The sequence below is a fragment of the Choloepus didactylus genome, chromosome 2 (genome assembly GCF_015220235.1).
Source record: "Choloepus didactylus isolate mChoDid1 chromosome 2, mChoDid1.pri, whole genome shotgun sequence".
Lineage (NCBI taxonomy): Eukaryota > Metazoa > Chordata > Mammalia > Pilosa > Megalonychidae > Choloepus > Choloepus didactylus.
In genome coordinates, this window is record NC_051308.1 from 10,874,878 (window position 1) to 10,886,232 (window position 11,355).

An 11,355-nucleotide genomic window follows, 5' to 3' on the forward strand; every position below is an offset into this window, starting at 1 on the left:
CAACATACCAAAACCTATGGGATGCAGCAAAAGCAGTGCTAAGGGGGAAATTTATAGCACTAAACGCATATATTAAAAAGGAAGAAAGAGCCAAAATCAAAGAACTAATGGATCAACTGAAGAAGCTAGAAAATGAACAGCAAACCAATCCTAAACCAAGTAGAAGAAAAGAAATAACAAGGATTAAAGCAGAAATAAATGACATAGAGAACAAAAATACAATAGAGAGGATAAATATCACCAAAAGTTGGTTCTTTGAGAAGATCAACAAGATTGACAAGCCCCTAGCTAGACTGACAAAATCAAAAAGACAGAAGACCCATATCAACAAAATAATGAATGAAAAAGGTGACATAACTGCAGATCCTGAAGAAATTAAAAAAATTATAAGAGGATACTATGAACAACTGTATGGCAACAAACTGGATAATGTAGAGGAAATGGACAATTTCCTGGAAACATATGAACAACCTAGACTGACCAGAGAAGAAATAGAAGACCTCAACCAACCCATCACAAGCAAAGAGATCCAATCAGTCATCAAAAATCTTCCCACAAATAAATGCCCAGAGCCAGATGGCTTCACAGGGGAATTCTACCAAACTTTCCAGAAAGAACTGACACCAATCTTACTCAAACTCTTTCAAAACATTGAAGAAAATGGAACACTACCTAACTCATTTTATGAAGCTAACATCAATCTAATACCAAAACCAGGCAAAGATGTTACAAAAAAGGAAAACTACCGGCCAATCTCCCTAATGAATATAGATGCAAAAATCCTCAACAAAATACTTGCAAATCGAATCCAAAGACACATTAAAAAAATCATACACCATGACCAAGTGGGGTTATTCCAGGCATGCAAGGATGGTTCAACATAAGAAAATCAATCAATGTATTACAACACATTAACAAGTCAAAAGGGAAAAATCAATTGATCATCTCAATAGATGCTGAAAAAGCATTTGACAAAATCCAACATCCCTTTTTGATAAAAACACTTCAAAAGGTAGGAATTGAAGGAAACTTCCTCAACATGATAAAGAGCATATATGAAAAACCCACAGCCAGCATAGTACTCAATGGAGAGAGACTGAAAGCCTTCCCTCTAAGATCAGGAACAAGACAAGGATGCCCGCTGTCACCACTGTTATTCAACATTGTGCTGGAAGTGCTAGCCAGGGCAATCCGGCAAGACAAAGAAATAAAAGGCATCCAAATTGGAAAAGAAGAAGTAAAACTGTCATTGTTTGCAGATGATATGATCTTATATCTAGAAAACCCTGAGAAATCGACGATACAGCTACTAGAGCTAATAAACAAATTTAGCAAAGTAGCGGGATACAAGGTTAATGCACATAAGTCAGTAATGTTTCTATATGCTAGAAATGAACAAACTGAAGAGACACTCAAGAAAAAGATACCATTTTCAACAGCAACTAAAAAAATCAAGTACCTAGGAATAAACTTAACCAAAGATGTAAAAGACCTATACAAAGAAAACTACATAACTCTACTAAAGGAAATAGAAGGGGACCTTAAAAGATGGAAAAATATTCCATGTTCATGGATAGGAAGACTAAATGACATTAAGATGTCAATTCTACCCAAACTCATCTACAGATTCAATGCAATCCCAATCAAAATTCCAACAACCTACTTTGCAGACTTGGAAAAGCTAGTTATCAAATTTATTTGGAAAGGGAAGATGCCTCGAATTGCTAAAGACACTCTAAAAAAGAAAAATGAAGTGGGAGGACTTACACTCCCTGACTTTGAAGCTTATTATAAAGCCACAGTTGCGAAAACAGCATGGTACTGGCACAAAGATAGACATATAGATCAATGGAATCGAATTGAGAATTCGGAGATAGACCCTCAGATCTATGGCCGACTGATCTTTGATAAGGCCCCCAAAGTCACTGAACTGAGTCATAATGGTCTTTTCAACAAATGGGGCTGGGAGAGTTGGATATCCATATCCAAAAGAATGAAAGAGGACCCCTACCTCACCCCCTACACAAAAATTAACTCAAAATGGACCAAAGATCTCAATATAAAAGAAAGTACCATAAAACTCCTAGAAGATAATGTAGGAAAACATCTTCAAGACCTTGTATTAGGCGGCCACTTCCTAGACTTTACACCCAAAGCACAAGCAACAAAAGAGAAAACAGATAAATGGGAACTCCTCAAGCTTAGAAGTTTCTACACCTCAAAGGAATTTCTCAAAAAGGTAAAGAGGCAGCCAACTCAATGGGAAAAAATTTTTGGAAACCATGTATCTGACAAAAGACTGATATCTTGCATATACAAAGAAATCCTACAACTCAATGACAATAGTACAGACAGGCCCAATTATAAAATGGGCAAAAGATATGAAAAGACAGTTCTCTGAAGAGGAAATACAAATGGCCAAGAAACACATGAAAAAATGTTCAGCTTCACTAGCTATTAGAGAGATGCAAATTAAGACCACAATGAGATACCATCTAACACCAGTTAGAATGGCTGCCATTAAACAAACAGGAAACTACAAATGCTGGAGGGGATGTGGAGAAATTGGAACTCTTATTCACTGTTGGTGGGACTGTATAATGGTTCAGCCACTCTGGAAGTCAGTCTGGCAGTTCCTTAGAAAACTAGATATAGAGTTACCATTCGACCCAGCGATTGCACTTCTCGGTATATACCCGGAAGATCGGAAAGCAGTGACACGAACAGATATCTGCACGCCAATGTTCATAGCAGCATTATTCACAATTGCCAAAAGATGGAAACAACCCAAATGTCCTTCAACAGATGAGTGGATAAATAAAATGTGGTATATACACACGATGGAATACTACGCGGCAGTAAGAAGGAACGATCTCGTGAAACATATGACAACATGGATGAACCTTGAAGACATAATGCTAAGCGAAATAAGTCAGGCACAAAAAGAGAAATATTATATGCTACCACTAATGTGAACTTTGAAAAATATAAAACAAATGGCTTATAATGTAGAATGTAGGGGAACTAGCAATAGAGAGCAATTAAGGAAGGGGGAACAATAATCCAAGAAGAACAGATAAGCTTTTTAACGTTCTGGGGATGCCCAGGAATGACTATGGTCTGTTAATTTCTGATGGATATAGTAGGAGCAAGTTCACAGAAATGTTGCTATATTAGGTAACTTTCTTGGGGTAAAGTAGGAACATGTTGGAAGTTAAGCAGTTATCTTAGGTTAGTTGTCTTTTTCTTACTCCCTTGTTATGGTCTCTTTAAAATGTTCTTTTATTGTATGTTTGTTTTCTTTTTAACTTTTTTTTTCATACAGTTGATTTAAAAAAGAAGGGAAAGTTAAAAAAAAAAAAAAAGAAAAAGACAAACAAGGAAAAAAAAAAAAGATGTAGTGCCCCCTTGAGGAGCCTGTGGAGAATGCAGGGGTATTCGCCTACCCCACCTCCATGGTTGCTAACATGACCACAGACATAGGGGACTGGTGGTTTGATGGATTGAGCCCTCTACCACAGGTTTTACCCTTGGGAAGACGGTTGCTGCAAAGGAGAGGCTAGGCCTCCCTATGGTTGTGCCTAAGAGCCTCCTCCCGAATGCCTCTTTGTTGCTCAGATGTGGCCCTGTCTCTCTAGCTAAGCCAACTTGAAAGGTGAAATCACTGCCCTCCCCCTTACGTGGGATCAGACACCCAGGGGAGTGAATCTCCCTGGCAACTTGGAATATGACTCCCGGGGAGGAATGTAGACCTGGCATCGTGGGACAGAGAACATCTTCTTGACCAAAAGGGGCATGTGAAAGGAAATGAAATAAGCTTCAGTGGCAGAGAGAATCCAAAAGGAGCCGAGAGGTCACTCTGGTGGGCACTCTTACGCACACTTTAGACAACCCTTTTTAGGTTCTAAAGAATTGGGGTAGCTGGTGGTGGATACCTGAAACTATCAAACTACAACCCAGAACCCATGAATCTCGAAGACAGTTGTATAAAAATGTAGCTTATGAGGGGTGACAAGGGGATTGGGAAAGCCATAAGGACCACACTCCACTTTGTCTAGTTTATGGATGGATGAGTAGAAAAATAGGGGAAGGAAACAAACAGACAAAGGTACCCAGTGTTCTTTTTTACTTCAATTGCTCTTTTTCACTCTAATTATTATTCTTGTTATTCTTGTGTGTGTGCTAATGAAGGTGTCAGGGATTGATTTGGGTGATGAGTGTACAACTATGTAATGGTACTGTGAACAATCGAAAGTACGATTTGTTTTGTATGACTGCGTGGTATATGAATATATCTCAATAAAATGAAGATTAAAAAAAAGACATAATGCTGAGCAAAATAAGCCAGGCACAAAAAGAGAGATACTGTATGTTACCACTAATGTGAATTCTGTGAAAAATGTACAATGTTTTATGCTGTAGAATGTAAGGGACCTAGAGATACCAATTAGTGGAGGGGGAATGATAATCTAGTAAGAACAGATAAACTATGGAGGGTAATCTCAATGTTATGGGAATGCTCAGGAATGATTATGGTTTGTAAACTTTCTTGGATATAGTAAGATCATGTTGGAAGCAATAGAGTTATTTTAGGTTTTTTTTTTCTCTTATTCCTTTGTTTTCTTAGGGGTTGTTAATTTTCTTGGGGTATGGTAGGAACATGTTGGAAGCAATGTAGTTATTTTAGATTATTTGTTTTTCTTACTTCTCTGTTTGGACATGGTTTATTAATTTTCTTGGGGTATGGTAGGAACATATTGGAAGCAAAGTAGGTATTTTAGGTTATTTGTTTTCCTTAATCCATTGCTTTGTTTGAAATGTTGTGGGGTTTTTTTGGTTGTTGTTTGCCTGTTTGTTTTTAATTTTTTGATAAACAAAGTTAAAAAATTGAAAAAAAATCAGTAGAAAAATGGGAGTAAAAACTAAATGACAAATAGGGTGGGATGGGGGGATGGTTTGGGTATTCTCTTTTCACTTTTATTTTTTATTCTTATTCTGATTCTTTCTGATGTAAGGAAAATGTTCAGAAATAGATTGTGGTGATGAATGCATAACTATATGATCATACTGTGAACAGTTGATTGTATACCATGGATGACTGTATGGTTTGTGAATATATTTCAATAAAACTGAATTAAAAAAAAAATGATAGTAGACATTAATGGAAGAATTGAGGGGCAAAAAAGCTATAAGACTCACAAAGACTATATACCAAAATGGCAGAAAAAAGTCTAGCCTTAAACACCACATTAACAAACTGAAGGGGAAAAAGCACATGATCATTTCAATTGACACAGAAAAGGCATTTGATAAAATTCACACATCTTTTTGAGAAAAACATTTAGAATATCAAGAATAGAAGGAAACTTCCTCAACATGATTAAAGGCATATATGAAAAACCTACAGCTAACGTCATTCTCAATGGTGAAAAACTGAAAGCTTTCCCTCCAAGATCTGTAACAGGACAAGGATGTCCACCATCACCAATGTTATTCAACATTGTACTGGAAATTCTAGCTAGAGCAGTTAGGCAAGAAAAATAGACTAAAGGCTTCCAAACTGGAAAAGAAGTAGTAAAACTTTCACTATTTTCAGATGACATGATCCCATATAAAGTAAGTCCTGAAAAATCAACAACAAAACTACAGGAGCTAATAAAGGAATTCGACAAAGTGGCAGGGTACAAGATCAACATGCAAACATGAGTAGTGTTTCTATACAATAGTAATGAGCAATCTGAGGAGTAAATTGAGGAAAAAACTTCCATTTGCAACAGCAACTGAAAGATTCAAATATCTAGGAATAAATTTAACCAAGGAGGTAAAGGACTTGTACACAGAAAACTACAAAACTTTGCTAAAAGAAATCAAAGACCAAAATAAATGGAAGGACATTCTGTGTTCATAGATGAAGACTAAATATCATTAAGATGTCAATTTTACCCAAAATGATTTACAGATTCAAAATAATCTCAATCGAAATTCTAACAAGCTACTCTGCTGAAATGAAAAAGCCAATTATCAAATTTATTTGGAAGGGTAAGGGGCCCTGAATAGCCAAAAACATCTTGAAAGAGAAGAAGAGAGTTGGAAGACTCACACTTCCTGACTTTAAAGCTTATTACAAAGCTACAATGGCCAAAACAGCATGGTACTGGCATAAGGGTAGATATTTTAACCAATGGAGTTAAATTGAGAGTTCAGAAATAGACCCTCACATCTATGGCCAATTGATTTTGGACAAGGCTGACATTGGGGAAGAATAATCTCTTCAACAAACGGTGCTGGGAGAACTGGATATCCATATTCAAAAGAATGAAGAAGACCCCTATCTCATACCATATACAAAAATTAACTGAAAAAGAATCAAAGACCAAAATATTAGAACCAGGAATATAAAACTCCTAGAAGAAAATGTGGGGAAACATCTTCAGAATCTTGTGTATAGGCAATGGTTTCTTAATCTTTACTCACAAAGCACAAGCAATGAAAGAAAAGAGATAAATGAGACCTCGTCAAAATTAGAAACTTTTGTGCCTTTGTCATAAAAATAAAAGACAACCTACTCAATGAGAAAAAATATTTGGAAACCACATATCTGATAAAGGTTTAATATACAGAATAAATAAGGAAATCCTACAACTCAACAATTAAAAGACAAGTAACACAATTAAAGAATGGCAAAAGACTTGAATACACACTTCTCCAAAGAGGATATACAAATGGCTACAAAGCACATGAAAAGATGCTCATCACTGGATTTTAGGGAAATGCAAATCAAAACCACTATGAGATACCATGTCACACCCATTTGAATGGCTACTATTTTAAAAATCTCCAACAACTGTTGGAGAGGATGTGGAGAAATAGGAACACTCATTTAGTGCTGGTAGGAATGTAAAATGGTGCAGCCACTGTGGAAGACGGTTTGGCAGTTCCTCAAGAAGCTAAGTATAGAATTACCAAAAGACCCAGCAATTCCACCTCTATGTATGTATTCAAAAGAACCAAAAGCAGCAACTCAGATATTTGCACACCATTGTTCACAGAGGCATTATTCACAACTGTCAAAAGATGGAAACAACCCAAGTGTCCATCAACAGATGAACAAAATATGGTATATACATACAATGGAATATTATTCAGTCGTCATAAAAACAAATGAAGTTCTGATACAAGTGACAATATAGATAAATGCTGAAGATGTCATGTTAAGTGAAATAAGCCAGGCACAAAAGGACACATATTGTATGATCTCACTGGTATGAAATAATTAGAATAAGCAAATTCCTAGAGTCAGAATCTAGAATACAGGTTTCCAGGGGCAAGGATTGGGGAGCTAATGCTTAACTGGTAAAGAATTTCTGTTTGGGGTGATGGAAAAGTTTGGTAAGGGTAATGGATAGTGATGATGGTAGCACAACATGAACACTATAATAAACAGCACTGAATTATATATTTGAATATGGTAAAGGGAAATTTTAGGTTGGGTATATGTGCCAGTTTGAATGTATTATGTCCCCCAGAAAAAGCCATATTCTTTGATGCAATCTTGTGGGGCAGACAGAATAGTGGGGATTAAGTTGGAACGTTTGAATTAGGTTGTTTGCATGGAGATGTGCCCCACCCAGCTGTGGGTGGTGACTCTGGTGGGATACTCCCATGGAGGTGTGGCCCCACCCATTCAGGGTGGGCCTTGATCAGTGGAGCCATATAAATATGCTGACTCAGAGATGGAACTCAGTGCAGCTGTGAGTGACGTTTTGAAGAGGAGCAAGCTTGCTAGAGAGGAACGTCCTGGGAAAAAGCCATTTTGAAACCAGAACTTTGGAGCAGACGCCAGCCACGTGCCTTCCCAGCTAACAGAGGTTTTCCGGACGCCATCGGCCATCCTCCAGTGAAGGTACCCGATTACTGATGTGTTACCTTGGACACTTTATGGCCTTAAGACTATAACTGTGTAGCCAAATAAACCCCCTTTTTATAAAAGCCTATCCATCTCTGGTGTTTTGCATTCTGCAGCATTAGCAAACTAGAACAGTATATGTTACTAGACTAACAATTTTGTAAAAACCATAAGAATATACAGTACAAACAGTGAAACCTTATGTGAACTATGGACTACAGTTAATAGCACAATTATAATAATATTCATTCATCAACTGTAACAGAAGTACCACACTAATGCAAAGTGTTAAAAATAGAGAAGGCGCAAATAGAGTCGTGAGATCATTCTGGAGACTACTCTTATGCAAGCTTTAGCCAGATAATGCAAACTACCACAGTATGCCAAGCCCCAACCAATAGTATTCCTGAAAATTCTAGGAAGTGAACTGGGCTCTAAGTCGCTATAAAAGTTCTTCTTAGTAAGATTATTTTTTCAGAAACTCAAGGCCTGCAGATTGTTCCTATGCCAGATAAGCCCTGAAGCCCAGAGGTACCAGTCTCTCCAAGAACATCAGTCAGTTTCATGCCTCTACCCCATAAGGTCAACACCCCTTTTCAGCACAAAGAAGTTAAAATGGTTGTTGCCTAGAGATATCTCTGAAGATTGAGAGAAAGATCAAATGAGAGGGAGAAAGTGTAATTGAGAAATTTGGATTTAACAAATGACTGCCAAAACTCATTATATGGATACTTCTTTTTAGTGTCTAACATTTTAGAATAGCCAGATGGAAATAGCTGAAGTAGTTGAACTGTAATCCAGTAGCCTTGATCTTTGATAATGATTGTATAACTATATAGAAAAAAAAAAAAAAAAGCCAGTTGCCTGTGTTTGTATGGCTCTACTTCTGGATGTTTTTTTCTGTTCCACTGATCTATATATCTATCTCTAACAATACTACTCTGTCTTTGTTAACCTTCCTCTCTTGTAAGTCTTAAAATTGGGTAGAGAAGAATACTAGTGATCAATAAGAGCGAGGCTAAGGGGTATGGGATATTTGGGGTCTTCTTTTTTGCTTTCTATTTCTTTTGCTGGAGTAATACAAATGTTCTAAAAATGATCTTGGTGATGAATACACAAATATGTGATGATATTGTGAACCACTGACTGTATAAGTTGGATGGATTGTATATATTGAATATATCTCAATAAAATTACATTTAAAATAGGGAAGACAGAGGCTGCATGGCAATTCTGTATTTTCTGCATTGTTTCTCCATAAACCTATCACTTATCTAAAAGAAAAAAGAAAGAAAAATATTAATAAAATGGATAAACCATGAACAAGCATGCCTAATCAAGGAAAAAAGAGAAAGAAAATAAATTCTAATACCAGGAATGAAGGAGAGGATAGCAAAATAGAGATTACAGATATTAAAAAAGATTTTTAAAAGAGAACAATTTTATGTCAATACATCTGACAACTTAGATGAAATGGACAAATTCATTGAAAGATTTACCTTACCAAAACTGACACAAGAAAGAAAAGTCTTGATTGGCCCTATAGCTAAAAGCAAAATTGAATTCATACTCAAAAAACCTTCCTGCAAAGAAAAGTTCAAGGCCATATGAATTTGAATTCTATCAAATTTTTAAGGAAGATATAATAGTAACATTCCACAAATTTTTTAGAAAATAGAGGTAAAAATATTCCCCAACTAATTTTAGGTCAGCATCACTCTGACGTCAAAACCTAACAAAGATATTGCAAAAAAACAAAAACAAAACCAAAAAAAACCAACAAAAAAAAAACCTAATATCTCTCATGAACATAGATGCAAAAATCCTTAGCAAAATATTAGCAAGTCCCATTCAGAATATATAAAAAGGACAATACATCATGTTCAAGTGGGGAGTTATTCCAGGCTGAATCAAGATAATTCATCATATAACATATTAATGGAAAAAAAACAATTACGCTCATCTCAAAAAAGCCACAGATAACACAATAAGGCAAGAAAAAGAAATAAAAAACATAAAGACTAGAAAGAAAGAAGTAAAGCTTTCTTATTTGGAGGTATCAATACTGTTTACATACAAAATCCTATGGAATCTTCAAAAAAAAAAAAAGTAAGATCACAGGATTCAGTGCCAATAAATAAAACTCAATTATATTTCTAAATGCTTGCAGCTAACAATTAGGCAATAAAATTTAAAACAATATTATTTACCACCCCATCAAAACCATAAAACATTCAGGAATAAATTTAACAAGATTTGTGAAAGATCACTTGTTATAAACATTGCCAAAATCAGACCAAAGGATAAAGGACGAGATTGACCGTGTTTTAAAACTTCAACTTCCCTGTGAGACCAAGGGAAGAGATACTTATTTGACACAGTATCTATGTTTTCTGTAGCACACTAAATAATTTAACTTGTACAGTCAGTTATTCAAACACCATAATTACATGCAACTTTGAATAGGAAATCTGCTAGGTTTGTACAAGTTAGTGTGAAATTCCGATGCATCCCAAAGTAATGTGGGCAGAGAATGAAGATATATTTGCAGGGACCCCTGGGAACTGGGGAAGAATGAGGAAATGTTGGACTTCCCACCTGGGTTATTGGCGTTCTCGCAAATGTTGAGGACTGACAGTTTGGTAGGATGAGCCCTCGATCTTGGGGCTTGCCCTTGTGAGGCTGGTTGCTGCAAGGAGAGGCTAAGCCCACTTATAATTGTGCCTGAGCGTCTCCCCCAGAGAAACTCTTTGTTGCTCAGATGTGGCCTCTCCCTCTCTAAGTCCACACTTCAGGTGAATTCACTGTCCTCCCCTCTACATGCGACTTGACTCCCAGGGCTATAAACCTCCCTGGCAATGAGGAACATGACTGCTGGGGATGAGCCTGGACCTGGCATCATGGGATTGAGAAAATCTTCTTGACTGAAAGGGGGAAGTGAAATGAAACAAAATAAAGTTTCAGTGGCTGAGAGATTTCAAATGGAGTTGAAAGGTCACTCTGGAGGGCATTCTTAGGCACTATATGGGTATTCCTTTTTAGATTTTAGTGTACTGGAACAGCTAGAAGGAAATACTTGAAACTGTCAAACTGCAACCCAGCAGCCTTGATTCTTGAAGACAACTGCATAACTATGTAGCCTACATGGTGTGACTGTGTGATTGTGAAAACCTCATGGCTCACACTCCCTTTGTCCAGTATATGGACAAATGAGCAGGAAAATGGGGACAAAAACTAAATGAAAAATTGAGTGGGGTGGGGGGGATGGATTGTTTTGGTGCTCTTTTTGACTTCTCTTTATCTTTTTTTTTTTTTTTTTGGAGTAATAAAAATGTTCACAAGTTTATTCTGGTGATAAATGCACAACTATATGATGGTACTGTGAATAGTTGACTGTATACTGTGGATGACTGTAGGTTATGTGAATCTATCTCAATAAAACTGTATTT